Here is a 23,843-nt window from a genome sequence, read left to right on the forward strand (position 1 = left end):
TGCCCAGGACCATCTTTCTGAATTACCCACAGGCTGAGGGTGAAAGGCGAGGGAATGAGTGGACAGTGGGGAAGCTGACCTTGAGCAGGACGGTGCAGGGGTGAGTTGGCTTGGCCTGGAGGGGAGCGCAGTGAGGAACTCGTGAGAAGGGGCCAAACACCCTGAGCAACCACCGTTTCTTACCCCCTTGACTAAGATTGAACAAGAGAAAAAAAAAAAACGTCACCACACAGAGAGAATCGAAACCCTCTAGCCAGGAAAGCAGATGAACAACAGAACAGCAGCTGGGGCTCCCTTAAAGACTTTAAACACAGAGGACGGATGTGTCTCTTCTCGTTGTGGCTGATGTCCTAGCAGTGTTAAGGAGGTGGAGGCTCTGGCCTGGCTGACCTCACCTGCCAAGGTAACTCTAAGGCCGGAGGAATAGAGTCCCAGCGCCACCACTGGGACTACTGTGCCACCATTAGTTTGAGTGAACAGAAGAGCGCTGTTGTTTTGTTTTGTTTTGTTTTGTTGTGTTTTGTTTTGTTTGCAGAAGAGGCGTCTCCTAAAGGGGAGGTGCTGTTTGGTGTCTTTGCAGCAGCAGTGTCTGAGTGAGCTCCATGAGGGCAGGCTTGGTGCCCTTGAGCACTGCTGGGCTCTCAGAGCTGTGGGAGGGCAGAGGCAGGCCTATCTGGGCTGCCAGGCTTAGCCACAAGCTCTCAATTCTCAACTCCTCTTCTGGGAGAATTGTCCTGACTTTGCTGAGCACATTTTTTTCTGTCTTTTTATAGACAGGGTCTCACCTTGTCACCCAGACTGGACTGCAGTGGAGGGATCATAGCTCCCTGTAACCTTAAACTCCCGGCTCAAGTGCTCCTCCCACCTCAGCCTCCTGAGTAGCTGGGGCTACAGGTGCATGTGCCACCACATCCAGCTAATTTTTAATTTTTGTAGAGACGGGGTGTCCCTGTGTTTCCTAGGCTGGTCTCAAACTCCTGGCTTCAAGCGACCCTCCCACCTCAGCCTCCCAAAGTGCTGGGATTGCAGGCGTGAGCTGCCACGTCTGACCTGTGCACACCTTTGTGTCTATAGTACCTTGACCTTGAGCTCATCCTTGCTGCATCAAAAACATTTTTAAAAATATAGTTTCAAAACCACACATAGTTGAAAATTTGGATAATACAGAATATCAATATAGCAAAGGATAACGTAGGAAACCCATTCAAAAAAGAAGAAAATAAAAATCTGCAACCCTCCCACCCAGATTTGGACGTGATTAATTTTGGTTTAGACCTTTGCAGTTTGCTTTCTTTCTTTCTTTCTTTCTTTTTTTAGATGGCGTTCTGTTGCCAGGCTGGAGTGCAGTGGATCTTGGCTCCCTCGCTGCAACCTCCACCTCCTGGATTCAAGCAATTCTCCTGCCTCAGCCTCCCGAGTAGCTGGGACTACAGGTGCTCACCACCATGCCCAGCTAATTTTTGTATTTTTAGTAGAGATGGGGTTTCACCATGCTGGCCAGGCTGGTCTCAATTTCTTGACCTTGTGATCCACCTACCTCGGCCTCCCAAAGTACTGGGATTATAAGCATGAGCGTGCCTGGCCCAGTCTGCCGTTCCCCCCCACCCATTCAGCAGCGTTTTAATCCTGTATCCTCCAACTTACCGGGGCTTGGCTGTCCTGTGACTCAGTTTTCATGGTTAGAAAATATGATGGCTACATGCTAACAAAATTCTCCAACTGCTTTCATGAGGTTTCCTCATCCCTGTGGCCAGGAGGGCTGCATATCTCTCCATCCTAGGCGGTGAGGATTAGAAAGCCGGGTGATGATGGGCACAGAGCCATGCAGCAGGCCCAAGGGCCCCAAGGCTCCTCACTCTTAACCCAAGTGGATGTCAGAGAAAAATCCCACCTCGACGAGAGGAGGCACAGACACCAGCCTGCCAGGGCCACGCACCACAGGTCATAGCCATCCAGGATCTCCTGTGAGCCATGCTTGTGCCTCTGTGACACAAAATCAGAACAGCAGCCAGTCCCAAGAGTTTACATCTTGCTTTTTGAGCCAATCAGACCTTTGAACAAAACTTTTCCACAGTATATGTGTCCTGTTCACTTTCAATTTGGAGAACGGTCCTGACCTTTCTTAATGAAATGGGACCCTCCTCTTCTTTGGCAAATAATAAACTCAATGTCTGCTTTAACTGGCTTTGGTGGACTTTTGTGTTTTTCTGTGGCATGGGTGTCACCCCAGTCATCACTGTGGCCGGTGGATAGACACTCCCTTCTGAGGGCTATCACTGAGCTCCTCCTTCCTGTCTGTTCATCTGGGGAGGTTTTCCCAAGTGCCCCACTTCTCGGGGGGAGGCTGAACCCTGTTTTCTTTACCAAGTTGCTCAGAGGTCTCCACTCACAAATCAGTGGCCTCATTGGGTCGGCACTCGTCCACTTGCTTTTCTAGCTGGGACATTCTCTTCTCTGAAACTGTTTGTGGATATGATGAGCGGTCAGAGACGTTTGTTTCTGTTAAGGTGTTGCTGGTGGTGGGGCAATGGTTCCAGCTCCCATCATTCAACCAGATTCCTTCATCCCCCAAACTGTTCTGGATTTAACCTAATCTTAGAAATCAGAGCCCCGTTTGGCTAACTAGAAAAATCAGAACCTCTGGGCAAAGTTACCAGACATTCACTATTGAGAGGAAACAGCTCCAGACTTGAACTTGCCACTGTCCTTCCTTGCCCCCTCTTGGATGGAATAGATGGGCCCTGTCCCTGTCCCCCTTCCCACCTCCCCAGTCTTCCTTCATGGTGAGAAGAGCTTTTTTTCTGCCTATTAGCCATGATTTGAAGCCAACATTGAAAAAGTTCTGATTTCCTGGATCGTGGGGAAGCTCCTGTCAGGGCATCCCAGCCTCACATACTGAGTGCCTCTCCCAGCCCTGTGTAGCAAATCAAGTGTGCCTCCTGAAAGCCTCCTTTGACTGCAAGTGCAGTCATCGTGATTATTTTCTCTTACACCATTGGAGTCAGGGTCTCTTGAATCCTAACTGCAAATGTATGCAAACACTATGCCAAAATTTGTGACAAAAATTGGCAAAGAAAGATGTTTTGCCGGTGAAGTGCAGCTAACACCTAAAGGGGAGCAGAGAGCTGTTTGGGGTGGGGGCCCAGGTGAGAGTTGAAAAGGAGGAACAGGGAGAAGGGCAGGGGTTGGTTGGTGTCTGCAGCAGTGATGGAAGATGCTAGGGCCTTCCTCCTCCCCTGTCTTCCAACGTGGGAGCAGAGAGAGTCAGGGGCTCCCTGTCTCTTTCTTATGGTGGAGGCATCTTCAGAGCTGGGGTGAGGACGGAGTCTCTTAGCCCCTCTTCAGATGCTCCAGACACCACATCTGGCGCTGAGAATGAGGTTGAGGGACCCCCGAGCCCTCCAGCCTTCCTATGCCATTACATTCACATCAAACCCTACCACACCGTCATTCACTTCACATTAAAGCATCTTAATTGTCCCCTGGGAGGTTAAGTTGTGTGGATCTTCTTTTCTATGGTCCCTCTCTATCAAAGAGCCATTTACCCTTTAAGTCTTAACATTGAAAGCTTCTTTTTTTTTTTTTTTTTCTTTTGAGATGGAGTCTCGCTCTGTCACCCAGGCTGGAGTGGGGTGGCGCGATCTCGGCTCACTGCAAGCTCCGCCTCCCGGGTTCACGCCATTCTCCTGTCTCAGCCTCCTGAGTAGCTGGGACTACAGGCGCCCGCCACCACGCCCGGCCAATTTTTTGTATTTTTTAGTAGAGACGGGGTTTCACTGTGTTAGCCAGGACGGTCTTGATCTCCTGACCTCGTGATCCGCCCATCTCGGTCTCCCAAAGTACTGGGATTACAGGTGTGAGCCACGGCGCCCGGCCTAATTTTATATTTTTAATAGAGATGGGTTTTCACCATGTTGGCCAAGCTGGTCTCGAACTCCTGACCTCAGGTAGTTTGCCTGCCTCGGCCTCCCCAAGTGCTGGGATTACAGGCATGGGCCACCGGGCCCGGCCCGGAAGTTTCTTTACGGATCATCTGGTCCAATCCCTCTGTTTTACACGTAAGGGAACTAAGACATGAAGTGGCTTCCCCCAGTTCTCAGATCTGGACTCTAAACCAGTCACACCTCCTTTTCCAGGTGGCATTACTTATTGGACAACAGGCCCCCAGCAATCTAGGTGCCCCTTGAGATACCCTGGGAGCAAAACACGGTTGTCTTCTTTTAAAGAGTCAAGAGTAACTTTGTAAATACACGTCCTTGTCATTGCTAGGAAATTCTGTGGGATTATAGACATCACTAGCTTCTAAGTGTGCTTTTCAAAAGGCCAGGCAGTTGGGCAGACTGCAGTGGTTACTCTTAGACTTGTAAATAGCTTCTGGGCTGTCCAAGACTGCCCAGTTTTGTGATTGTTTTACCCTTTGGCTGTTCATAGGCAATGATGAAGGTTTGCGGGAGGAAGAGAAAGAAGGGAATGGCAGAATGGGATGTGGGGGTAATAGAGATACATTTATTGAGCACTAATTATATCCCTGACATTATGCTTAGGGTGTTACCCAATATTATCCCGATTTTACAGACTGAGGAAATTAAGTTTAAGTAATTTGCCCAAGTCTCACAGCTAGCAAGAAGCTGTAGGTTTCAAACTTGGGGCTGTCTGATTTCAGAGCCCAAGCTTGTCACCACCATGCTCATAGGGCAATGGACAAGAGAAAGCCAGGTTTCCGGGAAACTTCTGAATGGCCACAGTGAAGAATGACCCTCTTACATCCCGCTGATTGGATGTCCAGCCTTGATGGGATTTTGAGCATCACAGGGGAAGAGGGGCCAGAAGAGGAGGAGAGCAGTTTCCTGTGTTGTTCCAGACTTGCCTCATGTTGCCCACATTTCTCTGGGGCTGACATATATTTTTCCGGTAGGTGTGGCCTGAGGGTGTTGGGGTTTTACTTTTGTGCTGGTGCAGGCAGTTTTCAGGCTCATATAAACACTCACTCAGCTGTTTATTTATTCATCCAACAAGCATTTCTTAGACACCTCCTCTGTCAATTCTTGAGCCAGTAAGTAAGCATGGTCCCTGACCCGACAGATGTAGCTCAGGTTCAGAGATGCACAACCTAATTCCAGCAAAGCTTTTTGTAGATTGTCTGGGGCAGCTTTTACAACCCTTGATCTTTCCCACTTCTCAGCTATTCCTGTAGCAGCAGGAAGCTCTACTTTGGAGGAATGGCAAACAGATGGAAAAGTGAGGCTGTGAGCTGGCCTGAAGTTTTGGAAAAGGATGTGGAAACCAGAGACTAACGAGAGGATTTGGTGGTGTGTGTGATGTCCCTCTCCCCACTATTCCATTTCCTTGGGTACTTAAGTTGGGCTGCTGATTTAAGGGCCAACTTCTCATGTAAAAATCCATCCCAGCATCCTCAGCTCAAGTAACTGCCACTTGCCACTTGCCTGCCCCAGCAGAATTAACGGAAGCTGCCAACAGCCCTGCTGACCTCATTGGATGGAACTGTGTCCTCAGCAGACACAAGCTCCTTCTTCTGAGCGAGGCTCCCTCCTATCTCAGAGCAGGAAGTCCTCTTATGAGGACTCCAAGCTTCAGACAGAGAAGCAGGGGCCATTCAGTCATTTACTCTGCTCAGTGTCAACCTAAAGGGAAGAGGCTGAGACACAAAGTATAATTTAAAGTTTACTTGAACCAAAATGAGGACAGCTGCCAGGAAGACTCAGACCCAGGTACCCTTGGCTGTGAGCTTCCTACAGCCTTTGTTAAGAGCAGGTTTTTTAGAAAACCAAACCAAACCAAAACAAAAATAACTTTTATTTTAGGTTCAGGAGTACATGTGTAGGTTATACAGATAAACTCATGTCACGAGGGTTTATTGCACAGATTAGTTCATCACTCACGCACAAAGCCTAGTACCCAATAGAGTTTTTTTCTCCTCTCCCGCCTCCCAACCTCCACCCTCTGATAGGCCCCAGTGTGTGTTGTTCCTCTCTTTGTGTCCATGTGTTCTCATCATTTAGTGCCCACTTATAAGTGAGAATATGTTGTATTTGATTTTCTGTTCTTGTGTCAGTTTGCTAAGGATGGTAGCCTCCAGCTCCATTCGTGTTGCTGCAAAAGACATGCTCTCATTCCTTTTTATGCCACGAATGTTCATTGCAGCACTATTTACAATAGCAAAGACATGGAACCAACCTAAATGCCCTTCAATGACAGATGGGATACAGAAAATACGGTATATGTACGATACAAGAAGGATTTTAAAGGCAAAAGAAGGGGACAGAGTGGGCTGGTACAGGGTTGTTTGTCAAGAATTCTTACTGGTTTACAGAAATAAATGAATGACTGGCTACTCATTATGAAACTATAGGTGATAGTGTCCAGTGTGGCATTATTATAGCTACCTGTGGCGAAAGCAAGCAGTTTTTAAAAATGAATATATAGCTCAAAAGAAGGAGTGGGATATGATTGCTCTCATTTTACTGTCTCTCCAGGCCTGATGATTTAAAAGGACTCACCTTCCTCAGATGAAAGCTCTTTACTTTTTGCATCAGGAACTCCCTTTTCTGCTTTCTTGGAGTATCGGGATAGGTCCCATGAAGAGCTGCTGGCAGGGACAGACAGAAGCCAAGGAGAGGCCGTGCAAGGAAGCTGAAGTGCTTGGGAGGGGGCAACAGTGTCCCACCTGCAACCAACATTAAAAAGCACTGTCACTTCAGGCTGAGCGTGGTAGAAGCCAGTTTGTTAAGTCACACCAAAGTATGTGTTAGATGGACCTGGCTAGTCCTTTACCCAGAGATCTTGTAGCGTAATGGCAGGCGGATGGAAAAACTTAGAGAGCATTAATCACTGCACAAGCTTAGGGCTCAGTCCCTTTTGGGGGGTGGTGAGTAGTAGAAGTGCCTGGAAAATATGTACAGAAACTGTGAAATTGGCAGAGGAAGGCCAATTTGGGATTTGGTTAAGGTGGGATCAGAGACATCTGGGAGGATGGAGACAAACACCCAAATTATATCCCTGACATGATGCTTAGTGTGTTACCCAATATTATATCCCCATTTTACAGACTGAGGAAATTAAGGTTAAGTAATTTGCCCAAGTCTCACGGCTAGTCTCACGGGTGCTGGAAGCGAGACTTCATGACTGAAGTAATCATGTTACCCTGAGAATTTCTTTCTAATTCCTGGCTTCGGATTTAAGGTTATGGTTGATGGGTGAAAGTATACAAATCCAGACCTGTCTGTCTTGGACTTTTGGAAGATTTTCTCTGGGCTGAAGTTGTTAGCTAGGTTAAATATCAAGAAAGGCTATAATTGCTTTTTCTCCCTATTGCCAGGAAGCTGGACTTTCATAAAACTCTAGTGGAAGTTCATGCAGCATAGATGGAAAAGCATTGGATTTCAATTTTACTCTGGGCTCTGTTGAGCTGTGTACTCTAGGACAAGCCATTTAACTTTTCAGCTGCGCTCTAGAAGAATTCACACCTATCTTGCAGGACTCCTTTAAAATAATTTTCGAGACAGGCTCTTGCTCTGTCACCTAGGCTAGAGCGCAGTGGTGGCGAGATCATAGCTCACTGCATTCTCCACCTCCTCTCAAGCAATCCTGCTGCCTTGGCCTCTCCAAGCGCTAGAATTACAGGCATGAACCACCACACCTGGCCACAAGACTCTCAACGATTAAGAGGGAGAATAACCAGGACAAAGATATGTGAACTGTAAAAGGCTGTCATCTTACAATGGTGATGGTGATGGTGATGGTCCTTATACTCCTGGGAGGGTTGGTGCACATTCTTGCCTACAGCAATTGTAAGCAGAGGATAATGCTTCAATCTTGAGGACTCTCATAGCAAAGTTAAAAGTACCAATATTACCTGATGTTTAATGTAACTGGACCCACCATCTACTGCTTTATTATGCACAGAAGATATGGGGTTGAGGGAGCCTCCGTGAGCAGCACTGAGGATCTTGGTTACAAATGAGTGGAATGAGTAAGGGGGGAGAGGGTCTTTAGCGACCTTTAAGAGCAATATGAACGGCAAGTTATTTTTGTTAAGGAACACAAAGCAAACATTAGCAGTGAAAGGAAGGCAAACCACCTCTTGCCTATTTAAAGCAATAAAGGAAGGGAACAAAGTTATGCAGGCAAAGAGGTGCTTTTATTTCCCCAGTTATGAATCCTGGTAAAAAAACAAAACAAAACAAAACAAAACAACTGCACCCAAACCACAAAGACAGTCAGTACCTTCACCTCAACTCCGAATGTGCTGCGTTTCCTTAAAAAAAAAAAAAAAAAAAAAAAAAAAAAAAAAAAAAACCCTGAAAATAAAGCAGTGTCACACTTTCTCCAACTTGCTATCTAATTTGAGTTTCATGTTTATATTCTTTCGAGAAAATCTCAAGACATGACTCGTTTTCTCCTCAGTAGTAGCTGGTTTTATTCAGGCATGGAGTGGGGGAGGGTAAATATAATTTTTCCAAGTACACATGCATTCATTTACTCAATATTTATTACTTATCGTGTGCCAAGTTGTCTGCTGGATGGGGCTAACAAAAATAAATCCCTGCCCTTAAGGGAAGGAAAGACGCATACCCCGCTATCTGTAGCCTCTACCCCTGAAAGAAAACATCTAACAGACTTCTGGTTTGGAGCTTGGATACTGACTAATCAGATCTCATCTGCCCTGGCCAATCAGGGCTCAACTGTATCAACCAATCAGAACTAAGCAAGTTTCCATCTTTCATTTGCATAAATAGACCTCATGGGAAACATGGACAGGAAATTTTGCTACCAAAGCCGACTCCTGCTCACGCCTGTAATCTCAGCACTTCAGGAGGCCGAGGTGGGTGGATCACCTGAGGTCTGGAGTTCCAGACCAGCCTGACCAACATGGAGAAACCCCGTCTCTATTAAAAATACACAGTTAGCCGGGCGTGGTGGTGGGCGCCTGTAATCCCAGCTCCTCGGGAGGCTGAGGCAGGAGAATCACTTGAACCCAGGAGGCAGAGGTTGCAGTGAGCCGAGATTGCCCCATTGCACTCCGGCCTGGGCAACAAGAGTGAAACTCCGTCTCAAATATATATATTTTATTTTTATTTTATATATATATATATAAAATAAAAATAAAATAAACCCGACTCCTCTCTTCGTTCCCTTGAACACACCTACATTTTACACTTAAGGCTGGGTTTCCCGAGCGTGCAAACTGTCCACTGGAATAAAGGCTCTTTGCTCCAAATTCCTTTTCTGGGAACTTTTGTTGGTGGGGTTTAGAAAGAGAAGCAGTTATTTCCAGGAAATCCGATGAGTGCCTGGAAGGGAAAGAGTGGGCAGTTCTACTGGACGTAGATTTGAGCCAGATCACAAGTGGCCCTGGATGATGGGTTAGGGATTTGTGACTTTATTTTGAAGGCATAGGGAGTCATCGAGGCTTATTGAGCAGGGGAGTGCCATGGTCACCTGGCTGTAAATAGACACTGAAATTTAGAATCTCATTTTTGGAAACGAACTTATAAGATAATTACATGGGTGGGTTTGAGGACGACTTGAGGACATTTCAAAGGGCATAGCAGGTTTGGCTCGCCCTCCTGCTAGTAGCATTTGTTGCTTCTCACTCACACTTTATTTTGCATGGAGAACTCTGCACACATACGCAAGAGGGTTGATTTTTTTCGTAATTCATCTCTGTAACTGAGATAGCCTCAGACACCTAAGAAATGTAGTCAACACTCCTACCTCAAATGCCCAGAGAGAAATTCTACATAGCTGAAAGCGGGGAGCAAGCCACTTAGCCCAGAGGTTTCTTCCTAGGAGGAAGGGCACTGACGCGGGAAACTGTAACATGCTGTAGTGACCAGAAGGATGGACCCTCCCTGCACCTGCTGTGGAGGAGGAGGCTGATGTTGCACTGTGCTTAGCTCTGCCAATCTCGGTTTAAGTCTGGGCATTGCCACTAATTTGCTGTGTGACCTTGACTAAGTCACATTTCTTCTGTGGGCCTTAGTCTCTGCGTCTGTAAACTGAGAGGTGAGACTGGATGGTTTCCGAAATCCATCTGAGTGCTGACATCCTGTGGGCTTGTGGGACTGAATGAGACCACTGAGAGCTCTGGTGTGGCCGGTCTGACGATGCCCACATTTCTCTCCTTTCTCTTTGGTGCTGAGGGAGGCAACACGATGAGATGTGCGTTTGTTTGGAGCCCCGGCCAGGTCTCACAGTCGGCGCTGAGTCCTGGCCCTGCTGTAGGTTAGCAGTGTGAACTTGAGCAAGTCACTTAACCTCTCTAAGCCTCTGTTTTCTTTTCTGAAAAAATAGATAATGAGTCCATGTTCTCTAGCCCAAGAGAAATGGAGGGATAGAAACAAAAAATTAGAGGGACCTGGCTTCCAATAAGTATGACATTATCACTCTCAGGCTAATTGGGTTCATTTTGTGAAAAAAGAAAAGTTAGAATAACAGATTTTGGCAAATACGTTCAACAGTTAGTGACATTACCCTGTTTTGGAGAATAGCTTGGGCCCTTGACAGTTTTATCAATCTGTCAAGAAAGCAGCACTTACTAATCCCTGAGGCGTAGAAACAAAGGAAGAAGTTTGTTTAATGTCTCCTGCGTTAAGCAAATCGATGTTTCTTTTCTACAAGACAAGCTCTTCACCGGCTCCTTCACTTTCTGCTGTACAGAACCTCTCAAATGAATAACCTCATTCATGTGAAAATTCCCCCGAGTGGCCACTGTCATTTCAAATGGTCTCTTAAGAAATTGTGTTAGAGACAGCCGGGTGCGGTGGCTCACGCCTGTAATCCCAGCACTTTGGAAGGCCAAGGCTGGCGGATGATGAGGTCAGGAGATCGAGCCCAACCTGGCTAACACAGGGTGAAACCCCGTCTCTACCAAAAATACAAAAAAATTATCCGGGCGTGGCGGTGGCGGCGGGCGCCTGTAGTCCCAGCTACTCGGGAGGCTGAGGCAGGAGAATGGCGTGAACCCGGGAGGCGGAGCTTACAGTGAGCCGAGATTGTGCCACTGCACTCCAGACTCCAGCCTGGGCGACAGAGCAAGACTCCGTCTCAAAAAAAGAAAAAAAAAGAAATTGTGTCAGAGACGCAGGATGAGTTCACACGACAGTGAGGAAATCTGGAAGCAGCAGGTGTTTGGCCCGGGGAAGAGCCACTCCGATGGGGAAGGTCACACGGGCACCCGAGCAGTCTGAAAAGAGACCTTCTTGCCTCCGGAGCTTAGTCGGAAGCCACAGGCTGATTGTCCCCAATCCTCCTGATTCCAGGCAGAGGGAGTTTAACGCGAGCCTTCTCAGGAATCGCACAGAGACAAGGTGGAGGGAAATCCACCCTTAGGTGTGGAAACCCTCTGAGACCCCCAGCGAAGCTCGTTCCAATGGATGCTGGTCTGAGGAGAGCTCCTGAGTGCTGTGGCCTCCGAGACCAGCTTAAGGATAGCATACCCAGACCCCTGTCGACTGTGGACTTTTCCACTCAGACACAACATGTATAACATTCAACCAGCAGATGGACATAGGAGCATTTCTCAGAAGGCTAGAAAGCAGTTTCACCGAGGGGCGGGGCAAATCTGATCAGATCACCAGGACAAGTCTCACAGCACCTCATTCCTAGAACAGAACGCACCTGAAGTGAAGCGAAGGGACCTCAAAGAAACATCAGACTCCATTCAGCCCGAGCTGCCTCCCAGCCGTGGGCCACCCGGTGCCTCAGACAGGCAGAGACAACCTGTGTGTCTCAGTTGAGGCAGGGGCTCTTGTCCAAGGAGGGAGGCCTTCGGCTGACTCAGGGAACCTCTATTTCTGCCAATCCTCCTAAGTTAAAAACCATCAAGAACTCGCCTGTAGCTGAACCAAGCTGGGCTTATTGATTTGTTGCACAAAGGAAGAAAGACCAGCAGTAAAGACGGCCTTCGAAAGAACTTAGAATAGATGTGAGCTCGTAGCTGGTCTCAGGAGGGCTTAGGAAGTGGGGCCTTCTCTGGGCTGGATAGTGTGTGTAAGCAGGTGCACTACTGTGATCGTGTATCCTCATGATTCTTACCTAGAAGATGTGAAAAAATGAAGCAAGACTGAAGATGTGGATGGGAAAGATGCAGCAGCCATTCCCATCAACCAGGAGGAGGAGATGCTAGATAGTTCTGCGATGTGCAGAGACCTTGTTTTGTCTGTGCTGAGACGAGATTATAGTCTTGCTTTTTCTCTCACTTTGTCATCACAGAGTGCCCATCTCTGATATGGGTCCCACGGGATTGTGTATGTGCCCCAGAACACCAAGGTCCAGTGCCCACACCAGCTCCTCCCAACACTGAGGCCCAGTCGTTGGCATTGGACCAGTTCCTGGACGTTAGAGGCTGCTTTTCTCTGTCTTCCCTACACCGACTCTTGAGTCCTGATGGAAGACTCAAAATAGAGAATAATTATGAAAGTTGATTTGTAAAAATGTAGAGCACAATGGAGATGAAATGAGTGAGTCTTAGATTGATACTTTTCTTACCTGGGGCCCACTCATCCAGAAACCTTAGCCATTGAGAAAATAGGCAAGAAATGGTCAGCAAGCAGGCTATGTCTCTGAAACACCGAAATAAAAGTCTCCCAGTGCCCCACATTTTTACAAGAACTCAAAGTTTTACACAAGCGCTATGTATGCTGCTTTGCACGCATTTCTCGCTTGCCTTGGCATCCTGCTCATAGAACATTAGAAATAAAAGAAGGCTCCTCTCTCCAGTCCGTGCCTCCAAGATGACAAAGGAAAGAAGGAACTAGTGTTGTGCCAAAAAGGGGCCATGGCCACGCGCTGTCTATTCGCTGCATGAACTGTGCCCGATGCGTGCCTGAGGACAAGGCCATTAAGAAATTCATCATTTGAAACGTAGCGGAGGCCACAGCAGTCAGGGACATTTCTGAAGCGAGTGTCTTCTATGCCTATGTGCTTCCCAAGCTGTAGGGGAAGCTCCATTCCTGTGTGAGTGTGCAATTCACAGCAAAGTAGTCAGGAACCCATCCAGTGAAGCCAGCAAGGACCAAACACCCCCATCCCGATTTAGACCTTCAGGTGCTGCCTCACGACCCCCACCAAAGCCCATGTAAGGAGCTGAGTCCTTAAGATTGAAGGCAGACTATTCTCTGGAGAAAGATAAAGTGGAAATTGTCCTTAGAAGTGAAGGAAGGCTTAGGGGCAGGAGCAAGAAGAGCTTCCAGTGCTGGTTCACACTACAGCACGGGTGCACCCTGCAGACATGATCCAAATGAGAGAAGCCAGGTTCAAGGGACCACATGGCCCAGGATTCCATTTCCATGAAAACGGGCAGAACAAGTAAATCCAGAGAGACAGAAGGTAGATTTGTGGTTGTCAGGGGTTAGGGGAAGGGAGAGTGGGGAGTGACCATGGCCAGAAATTTCCTTTTGGAGCTGTTGAAAATGTTTAGAATGAGATAGTGGTAATGAATGCACACCTTGGTGAATATATACAAAAACCACCTTAAAAGGGTGATTTTTATGATATGTGAATTATATCTCAATTTTTAAAAAGTGGAAAAAAGAAGAAGGGCCTCAGGATCTGAGAAGTTCATATCCTGATAGCAAAAGAGGATCCGGAAGACACTAAGGAATGTGTATTCACAAAGCAGAGCCGCCTAGAGCAGCAGGGCTCTGTCGGCCTCCATGCCAGAGCCTCTGTGGGCTTCTGCCAGAGTAAAGCCACAGACACACACACAGTATCGCCACGTGCTGGCCAAGGAGCCCAGGAGCATGCAGAGGACTGAGACGTGGTCCCTGCACTCTGGGGGAAATGACACCTCAACACAATAACGGTGTTCGTCATCAGGACCCCAAGTGATGATGAAAAGGTTAAATTATTTTCAAAATGCTCAATTATAAGAAAGCAGAGGAGTGGATTATAAGAAATACATGTACAAAAAACGATTTCCAAATTGCCAATCTTTTAAAGAAATATTGAAACCTCTGGTGTAGGAAGGTAATCCATGTGGAGTGGCAGCCAGGGAATGGGATCCTCTGTGTGTGTGGAGAGGCAAACATCCCCATAGTCCTCAGGATGCCCTGAGAGGGGCCGAGTCAGTGGGCGTCAAAGCCTCCAGTCCTCTGGGCATCCATGGCCTCATGGCAACTGCACCAATTGTTCTCATTGTTGCTATTTTTCCATAGGACTCAACGTTCTCTTACACAGGGACTCAGGACGGTGCTGAGTCCAGGTGGAGGAAAGGGTTGGATGGTGGGGGCTGGGCAGGGGATGTGGTGGGAGCTCTGTTAGAACCTGCCACCCTCCCCCAGGCTGTCTACCATGTTTTTCTCAGTAAGTGGGAGGTCTGTGAGCTCTGTCCCTCCAGGGCCTGGCTGTGAAGCCGTTGCTGCTGTGGTTTTGCCCACTTGAGTTTGCTGGCTGGGGGGCATGGGGCAGGTGTGGGGTAACCTCCTTCCTGGAACAGTAAGTCTCCAGAATATGCAGGAGTGAGGCTGGCACACAGCACTGCCTGTTTGGTCAGGGTGTCCGGGGGGGATGGGAGGGGCCTCAGGGATGGAGGGACAGAACCGGGGCCCGCTTTCAATTCCACACCGGCCTGATGAATTCAGATGATCTCTTCAGCCCTGCATCTCCACTTCCACACTCAGACAACGTCATCTAACGTCCCCACTGGCTGCAAGCTCAGGGACACAGGGCCTGCTTTGTAAAATAAGTATTTTGGAGTTTTTAAAGATGACAATTCAAACCTGCTCCTGCAAAAGACAGGCTGAATGAGACGACTCCCACTCTGAGAGGGGAGCTTTCCATCAGGCCACCCTGGGCAGAACCTGGGGGCTGAAAATGAAGAGATGGTGACCGTGTCTTAAACTCTAGGGGCCTGGAACCAAGCGACACAGGGCTCAGAGGAGCAGAAGGAGCGGTGGGCTCTTCATGGAGCAGCAAGTGGTAGTGACCGAGGTGCCTGTCTCAATGGTTTCGCTTTAAGAGGTTGGGCTGAGACCCAAATCCTTGACCCAGGGCTTCCTTCTGGGTGGGTGCAGTCTGTCACTGTGGCAGGAATGAGAAGGGCAGAGTGGAATGAAAACAGTCAAGAGTGGGAGTGTGGTGGCTCGCTCTGCTCCCAGCTCTCCCCTACTCTCTCTGCAGACCCCAGGTGCTTAGAGCCTAAGTATCAGTCAGACTCCCTCAGGGCCACAGAGGCCCTCCCAAGCTACTGTCAGCAATGGGGATTTATGCTAAGGATATTTCTGGAAATTAGGAGGCCACCAATCCTCAGGTTTCCATAAACACCAAGGGCAGATTTGTTTTCAGAGCCTGGACCAGGACTCTGGGTCTTCAGGGCTCCGGGGATCTGGTCGTCTCCCCATCTTCCCAGCACGATGCCTCCTCAGTCACCCGACTTGGCCCTGAGCCCCCCAACCCCTGGGTTCCCTCCACCAGCGTGGGGGCGTCTGCTCACCCCGACTTCCGCTTGTTCATGGCTCTGCTCTGTGTGACTTTCAGCCTCTAGTCACACTAGCAGCTGCCTTTTCTCTCACATTCACACTTACTGAGAGAATTTAATGATACCGATTGGTCACCATGGCCCTTGTAAGTACCCACTTCCATGCTGGGCCGCCAAGACACAACCGTGCTGGAGGCAGGCGCCCGTCCCTGGTGGAATCAGCTGCAGCTGGGATGGTGGGCTTGCCAAGGATGGCCTTCTTTGCCCTGTGGAGGGGCTTTCTCTGCTTACACTGATGGTAAGGTAGAGGGGTGAAGGTAGGGGAATGTTGAATGAGGGAAAAGCGGGTCTCCCAAGACTTGGCCTGTCTGAACCTTTGTCCCAGTAACAGAAGTCACGATGCTCTCTGCTTTGGAAAGATTCTGAAGGCTTCTACAGAGTGCGTGGGTGAGACATCAATGGCCATCGTAGTGTTTCTTGAGTCAGATCTCCCCACCAGGTTGCAGCCAATGTCAGGCGGTTCTGTAGCTGAGAACAAGAAAAGGTGATGGGACAGCAGGTGTGTGGTGTTCCTTCTGGCTACAGGAGGTGATCCACAGATGACCCTGTGAAAATGGCTTCCCCAGGGTCTCTGTTTGCTTGACATTCCGGCTGGCCTCAGCCTTTCCCTTGTTATGCTAAACTTTACATTTCTAAATTTCCAAGTAGTGTTGTGAGCATGGTAAATGCTTAACTGTTTGATAAATGAATGAATGGATGGATGAATAAATGAAACACGAATTTGTCAGCAGCCCTTCACTGAAGGCAGGACAGGAGTGGGTAAAGGTCCCTGGCTTTGGTGTGAGAAAGGCCTCACTTTGAATCCCGGCTCTGCTGCTTGCAAACTGTGTGACATTGGGACAAGTTACTTAACTTCTCTGAGCCTCCTTTCCCTCAACTGCAAGGCTAGGATAATGCCCACCTCGAAGTTCTTTGGGAAGTCCAAGTGACTCTGTATTTTCTAGCACAGGGCCTGACCCAGTGAGCTTTGATGGCTGTAATTATTAGGCTGGCTCAAGGGGACAGGAGGGTCAGAGCATCTCGGTCCCCGTATGTGGGGTGCGTGGATGAGCCTGGGACATTTAGCTGCTTGACTGTGGTGGAGAGAGGGAAATAAATGGGAGGTCCAAAGCTCCATGTCTTCTCTTCACCAACCAGGGAACTAGGGAGGCTGTGGAGCCAGGACCAAACTAAAATGTCTGGCAGGCAGGGGTTGTGTTCCAGAAGCCAGGTCTTGGGGAAGCGCTGGGAAGGACCAGGATCCAATACGAGGCGAGTTCTACCAGTGGTGCCCGAACCAACCAGTTCTCATATTTTTATAGCTCCCTCACCACCCCTCTCCCACCCCGCCTCCAGCTCTTCCCCACTGACATTCAAACATTCTCCAGGCTCTTTCAATGGAATTATAACAAGACCTCCTCTCAGCCCTTTGTCCCTATGAAACTGTAGCCTCATCAGCACTTCTATATACAGTAGAAAGTTCTTGAAAGCATCACCTGCATGCACTGTCTTTGTGTTCCCCTCCCTCACTTCTCAGCCCTCACAATCTGACTTTCACAGCCTCCCTCCCCCCAAGAACATTCCATGCAACCCCTTGGGCTGAAATCCCTGCTGACCTTCGGATCATAAAGCCCAATGGACACGGCTTCTGAGGCCTCATGGACCTCCAGGCTTCTCCATGGGATGCCGCTGATCGCTCCACCCCGAAGGATCTCCTGTCTCAACTTCCCCAATGGTGCTGCCTCTGGTTCTCCTCTGCCTCTCTAGCTGGTCTTCTTCAGCCTTCTTCCTGAGAGCCTCTACCTCTGCCCACCTCACTTAAAGATCGGGGTTTTCCAGAGTCCTGTGCTCTCTGCAATTCCCAGTCAATACTTTCTCCTTGGGTGAGCTGATTCTCCAACAACCCCTGTGTTGCTGACAACTCCCCACTGGGATCTAAAGTCCAGGTGTGTTTCTTAAGGACCAGGTCTGCACAGCCACCTGTCACCTGGGCATCTCCTTGTGGCCCCCCCACAACAAAGTTCCATCTCTCACCCCCAAATCCTCTCCTTCATTCTGTTCCCTTATTCCCTATCTTGGTAAACATTGTCTCCAACCACCCAGTTGGCCAAATCAATCATCACATGAGCCCCAGCCCTGCCTCAGTTTAGCTGGGCACTTTCCCTGTTTCTTCCTCTCATCCTGGGTGGTTCCTTCTCCTTCAGGCTGACACCTGATCCTTGTGTCATCATCCCATCGGCCCACTGTCTGTGGAGGTCACCCTTCTCTTCATCCCTCCTGCTCCCATCCACTCCAGACCCTGCCATCACTTGCTGGGGTTAACACAATGGCCACCCAACTCTTCTTCTTCTGGGTTTGTGGATTCCTCCAATCCATTCTCCACACAGCTGCCTGAATGAGCTTCTACAAATGCACAATGGCTCATGCCCTGCCCTCCTCCTGCTTGAGATTCTTCAAGGTAACCCCGCTGCCTTCAGGATAAAGTCCAGACTCCTTAGTGGGGCATCCAAGTCCCTTCACATCATACGGTGAGGGGCTTGCACTTGGAGAGAGGGGCTCAGATAGGCCCAGGTTCAGATCCTGGCAGCGTTTTTGTTGTGTGACTTTGAGTAAGTTACTTAGCCTCTGTAAGCTTCCGTGTTCCTTTGTATATAATGGGGGTGCCCTGCCTGCTTCACGAGTGTAGAGAAGATAAAATGCACACTTTTGCACCTTTGTTCTTGCATTTGCCTTTTGCTCTGTTGCAGCCACCTGGCAGGCAGGACCCATGGTTTCTGCTCCCAGCCCGTCACCCCCGTCTCTTGCTGTTGGCTTTTCACCCGATGCTCTCTGCTCCAGCCATCCTGAGGGACTCGTCCTCCCCAGAGAAGCCATGCCTCATATCCACCAGCTGACACTGCGCAGCCCCCATGCTCTCCCCTGGCCTTCCTCCTCTTTGCTTGACTAACTCCTCACGGTCATTGAAGGTTCCCTTCGGGAATGACCTGCTCGAAGTTTCTCCTAAGCACAGCAAGATGAGCTGCTGCTCCTAACTTTTCCAAAGCAGTCTGCACGTCCCCATAAGGCCCTCACTTTCTCATCTTGCGATTACTTTCCCTCTCTAGTGCTCTTCCCCTTGCAAGGAATCTCCTCAAGGGTAGGAATCATGTCTTACTTATCTTCATATCCCCAGTACCTAGCATAGGACCTGACATAGTAGGCTGTCAGTTAACATTTGCTGGATGGACAAACAAACGTGGAATTCAAATCCAGATGGCATTCAAACGCTCTTGCTCTTGTTGTTTCTTGGTTATTGTTCTGCTCTTCTCAGGCACAGTGGCTGTCATCCAGCCCCCCCTCACACTGTGAGGCTCCCTGAGGGCAGGCTCCTAGCAGTGTGGTGACCTGTAGAATTAGCAGACAGGTGACTCTCATCATATATCTTGTGGCTGCCTGCCTGGCCGCTGAAAGAAGGGAAGTCTAACAGGAGGCTGGGTCCTCATGTAGCCTAGTGCAAACCAAACCCAGTGGCTGTGGAGCATCTTGGGTTAGCTTGGAGGTCCTGGAATGGTGGCGGTTGTGAAAGGAGGGGAGCACACTGTGGGCAGGGAAGTGTGGGAGGGGAAGGGCAGAGCAAAGTCCCACAGGAAATGCACGATTTCTTATTCTGGCTGGCTGGGATAATTGTGGACATTTGCCCCAGGGACTGTCAGATAAGGACCGACTTTTACCACCAAACTGGTTTTAGATTTTGTTTTTAAATCAGTTTTCAGGCAGGTCAGAGAGTCTCAGAACATCACTTTCCAGCAGTTGGCAAGGGAGCCTGCCTGTTTTTAGTTGGAGGGAGCTCTGGGGATTTCATCTGCCTTGGGAGATCCGGGTCAGGCTGGCTCGCCAGCCCTCTGCCCGCAGTGTCCTCATGTCTAGAGAATGCTTCTGCCTCCTGAGTTGTTAGACATCACTGGGGTATTCGCCACTTTTGGTCTCTCACAGAAGTGGAGGCAGATTGCAAGGCCTCTCTCTGCAGATAGCTTCCCATTCCTTGTCCTGAAAGGGCTTGAGCAGGGCCTCCCTTCCAGTACCGTGGGGTGTGGAGGGGGAGGGTAGGGATGGGGGCCCTTGGCTGCTGATTCTCGGGGAGGGAAGGGGAGGGCCACCTGGTGTCTCAGAACACTCTTGTTTGTTATGCTCATTCTCTTCTACATCCTGTGGGTGTATGATGTATGTGGAGAACGAAGGGGCTGAGGAGTCAGGAATTCTATGCCTCAGACACCTTTTCCATGTCAGAGCTTTCAAAGTTGCCTTTCTTATAATTTGCTAAGAAATAGGTTGGGTTGGAAGCTCAGCAGTCTTTAGGATCTGGACACCTTTATAGAGGGACGATCTCATTTGAGTTACAGGTTCTAAGACTGATAATAAAAATGACTTCATTTGCCCTTTGAACACTGAGTTTCCAGAGCAGAGAGCCAGACACTTTCTAGCCCTACTGGGAACCAAGCAATCTGAAAGGGCACTTCAGCTCTAAGTGGGAGTGGTTTAGGCCAGACACACATCAACACTTCTTGCTAGGAGTCAAGATGTTTTTGGAAATCTGAGAGTTTGTAACCTTTCCCCAGAGGTCTTTAAAACAGGATGAGCTCTCATCTAGGTAGGATGCCAGACATGTGGGCTTGCTGGGTACTGGGAGCCTGCGTCTGCTGGTCTCAGACAGACCATTTCTTTCAAGGAATCTGATTTTCTGCTTGAATTAGGTTTTGTTATTGGCAGGTACATAAACAGTGAACCAGGGAAGTGCCTGCGAGCTGGTCTGCATCTGTCCTGAAGGCCCACAGGTGCTCTAGGCCTCTCAACAAGAGCCTCATCCCTGGCTCATTAGCGTGCATGTGTTCCCTCTGCCTCTCCCATCTCTCTCTCTTGAAGTGGGAGTTTTGCTCCTTGCTCTGCAGAAAGGTCATGAGACAAGGCGAACTGGATGAGTCGTTGCACAAAAAGCTTTCTCAGACAGAGTTCTCTTCAGGTTGGGCTAAATCAGAAAAGTCAGTGGAAGGAGGCCTTCCCTGGGAACTTCAACAGCAGCCTCTTGTATTCTTTCTCCTGGTCTACCTGTCAAAGTGTCTGCAGCTACATTTGTGTGTTTGGATGTCAGCATCTATGCGTGCAGCAAGACTGTGAGCTAAGTAGGCACTGAGCTCCGAGTCTGTCCACTTAGTGGGTGCTGGAGAGAGGAGAGCCCCTCAAGAACTGGGCCCACAAGGTCCAGGTCATGGAGAAATTGGGAAGCATTTTAGAGAGAATCAGTATCTTGCACTGTTTTGTTAGGGAACTTCTTTTTGTAGGGTCAGCCTGGAGTGTGATTGACTACAGGTGAGACCTAATTTTCTTCATTGTTGTGATGGGAATGAGGAGAAGCATAAGGTTGGGATGATGAGGACTGGGGGGGCTGCAGACCAATGGACGCTCTTAAAACTGTGGTCTAGTAACAAGGCTACCTAGTTCAAAAATTATTTTTAGAAATCTGTTTCCTGGTCATTCTCCAAAGTAATAAAAGCCAGTGGGACTAAAATATTAGAGGAAGGAATCAGAACTGAGACATGTTCATTCACTCATTTATTCACTTAATGAGTGTGTAGGCACCTTCTAAGTGCTCCGTACTGGACTGGGCATTGAGGGGGAAGTGAAACAGAAGGCATGGCCCTTCCTTTGGAGCCTACAGTGAGAAACCAAGAGGTATAACCTGAAATAGCCAAGCACCTGTATAGCAAGGAAGGGGGAGGTGGCTTGAGTTTTCTTTATCTTGGCTTGGACGTGAGGTGCCCCAAGCACCTGGATTTTCTTGCATCGTGTAGTCTTATTGACATTGAGTTCTGAAACGTTTTATTTGAACACTTCTGATAGAGATTTTAAAAAAGATACCCTCCTCCGCCTCCTAAAAAAGAATTCACAGAACACAATTTTATCTCTTTTTGATGGTTTGGGCCAAACCCGCCCTTCCTTGAATATCCCTCAACCTTTTCGAACTGTTGGCACTTTTTCCTTCCAAACCACTGGCAGTCATTTCTCATTACATGAAGTTCCCACTGCTCCTGTGCCCGAATGGGCTGTAACCACTGAGAGTGAAGCTTGACTTGGAGGAAGAAGAGAACTGTTTTATGAACAAGCTTAACTTTATATCCAGCTCGAGGTTAATAAGCTCTGGTTTGGTGGTTGAGTGTTGCATGAATAATGGAATAAATATTCTCCTACCTTTCGGAGGGTGTTTTCCTTCCTTTCTCTCAGGTTGCATTCTGTATAATCACAGTAGTTGGATAGTTGGATGTAATTTCTGGCTAGGGGAGGATGGTACTCTATAAGATGAGGTGTCAGAATGGGTGGCACCATCTATAATGCTCTAAGAGTGCAAAGAAGAAAAAGAAGATATCCTATGGGTTGGGAGGCTCCAGGAAAGGTTTGGAAACTTAATTGGAGTTTGAGGACAGGACAGGGCTTGGGTGAATTGAGAGGAAGTAGTCACATAATTAATGAAAAGGAGTAGACTGAACTCTTCAATGGAAACAAATGGAGTCTTCATCCTATCTATCATATATTTGTATCTATTGATCCACCTATTATCTATCTATCTATCTATCTATCTATCATCTATCTATCTATCTATCTATCTATCTATCTATCTATCTATCTATCTATTTATCTGTCTATCTAATCAAGAAGTTGTAGATAATACTCTGTGGTCCACCCTGCCAGGCCATGCAGGGATTTGTTCTACAGAACCTTGGCTTGGCTTGGGCCCCTCCACCTTCTGAAGGAAGCTGTGGTTCATTTCTGGTTGTGACTGCTTCCTTGATGGTAAAAGGGTGAATTGCAGAAGAGAACCTTGTACCTTGGCTTTCCCTCAGACGACAGGAAAGGAGACCGTATATTCCTGAGTTTCTTTAGGTGCTTCTAAGGCAGCAGAGGAAGAAGATTCACTTTCTTCTTGCACTGACAAGGGCCTATTCCATTCCCTAGAATCTGAATTTTCCTACTATTTCAGAAGGGTTAAAAAGTTGAAGTCAGGAGCCACCAATGGGTGTTAGCTCATGTGGGCATCTGTTATTAATGGAAAATATTAGGGTCTTTCTCCAGCTTATCAATCCTTGGGGAATCTGAAGCAATAGAGAGGGGCAAGTGCAAGCTGCCCTCCTGGGGCCTGAGATCACCATCAGATGCCAAGGTCAGCATCTACTTGAAATCAGTCACTTGGTCAATGATTCCACAGTTTTCAAATTTTAAAAATAAAAGTTACAGGGAAGCATTAGGAAGAAAATAAAAGTTGCTGTCGGAGGCTGTGCCTGCTGCTGTAAGCACCTGGGTAAGCCTCCTGGGCAGGTGCGTGAGAGAGGAGGCCATGGGGCGGCCTCACAGGTGACCAGAGTCAGAGTCAGGGTCCAGCAGGCTCTGACTGGGAAATGGCCTGGATTCCCTGGCAGGCTTCTGCACAGAGGATAGTTTGGAGGCTCCTTAAAAATTTGTAGGTTATTAAAGTAATTCTTCCCCCTCAAATTTCTGTCCTCTGCCTAATTGGGTTTGAGAAAACCAAGTGGGGCTAATGTTCCCAGCACAGGTTCATGCCTCCCCATGGCTCCCCAGGTCTCACTCAGGCCTGGCCCTCTCTGGAGCAGAGCCCCCTCGATCTTCCTTCACCTGGGTGGGCATCTGTCCCTTGGCTCTTCTGTCATTACCCCCTTGGCTCTCCAGATAGGAAGGAGACTGGACACTGTGCCTAATTGTGTTCAAAAAAGCCCCATGGACTTGGCTAATGTTTTTTTAGTCCTTTTATTGTCATCATAAGCTGTACAACCTAGAAGTCCTTGAAGCTGTTATGTCCTGTCTCTTGGCTCTGGAGAGGATGGAGTTTGAACCAGTTTCCTCAGATAGCCATCGTCTCAGTTTTTTAAGGAAAAAAAGTACTCCCCTAAAGAAGTGGCTACTGTAGCATCTCTTGGGAAGGCTTTCCTGCATTTCTTGCTGTGGACCAAGAACGGTTAAGTCACTCCTCTGCAGACCCACTATGACTCATGGAAAGGGCCAGCCTGAAAATCTTCCCCACCCCATAAAGGGCACCGAATGCACTTGGCCTCACGCCATCTTTGCCTAGGAATAAGAAGGCCTCTTGGTTCTAGAACCTGCGGTAGAGAATTTTTATTTGTTAAATGTTAGTGTCAGTTTCTACTCTCAGATTTTTTTTCATGCCTCAGGCACTATATACCTGTTTAAAACCAGCTGAGCAGAACGAGAGGAAACTGTGCTAGAAGTAGAGAAGGTTAAGAGGTGTGAAGGGGAGGGTGGGAGAGGAACAGGCTGTTGTTTGGGGTCGCCTTGCAAAATGATACCCAGAAGTAGCAGCCCA

General features: G+C 48.3%; 1 protein-coding gene and 1 pseudogene across 1 annotated transcript in view; both read left to right on the forward strand.

The window, feature by feature from the left end:
* The window catches only part of PRMT8 (protein arginine methyltransferase 8), a 177,979-nt gene that overhangs the window by 43,140 nt on the left and 110,996 nt on the right, over window positions 1-23,843 (forward strand). The window lies entirely within an intron of this gene.
* LOC135966071 (small ribosomal subunit protein eS26 pseudogene) lies at window positions 12,756-13,103 on the forward strand (annotated as a pseudogene).

This window comes from Macaca fascicularis, chromosome 11, assembly GCF_037993035.2.
Source record: "Macaca fascicularis isolate 582-1 chromosome 11, T2T-MFA8v1.1".
NCBI lineage: Eukaryota > Metazoa > Chordata > Mammalia > Primates > Cercopithecidae > Macaca > Macaca fascicularis.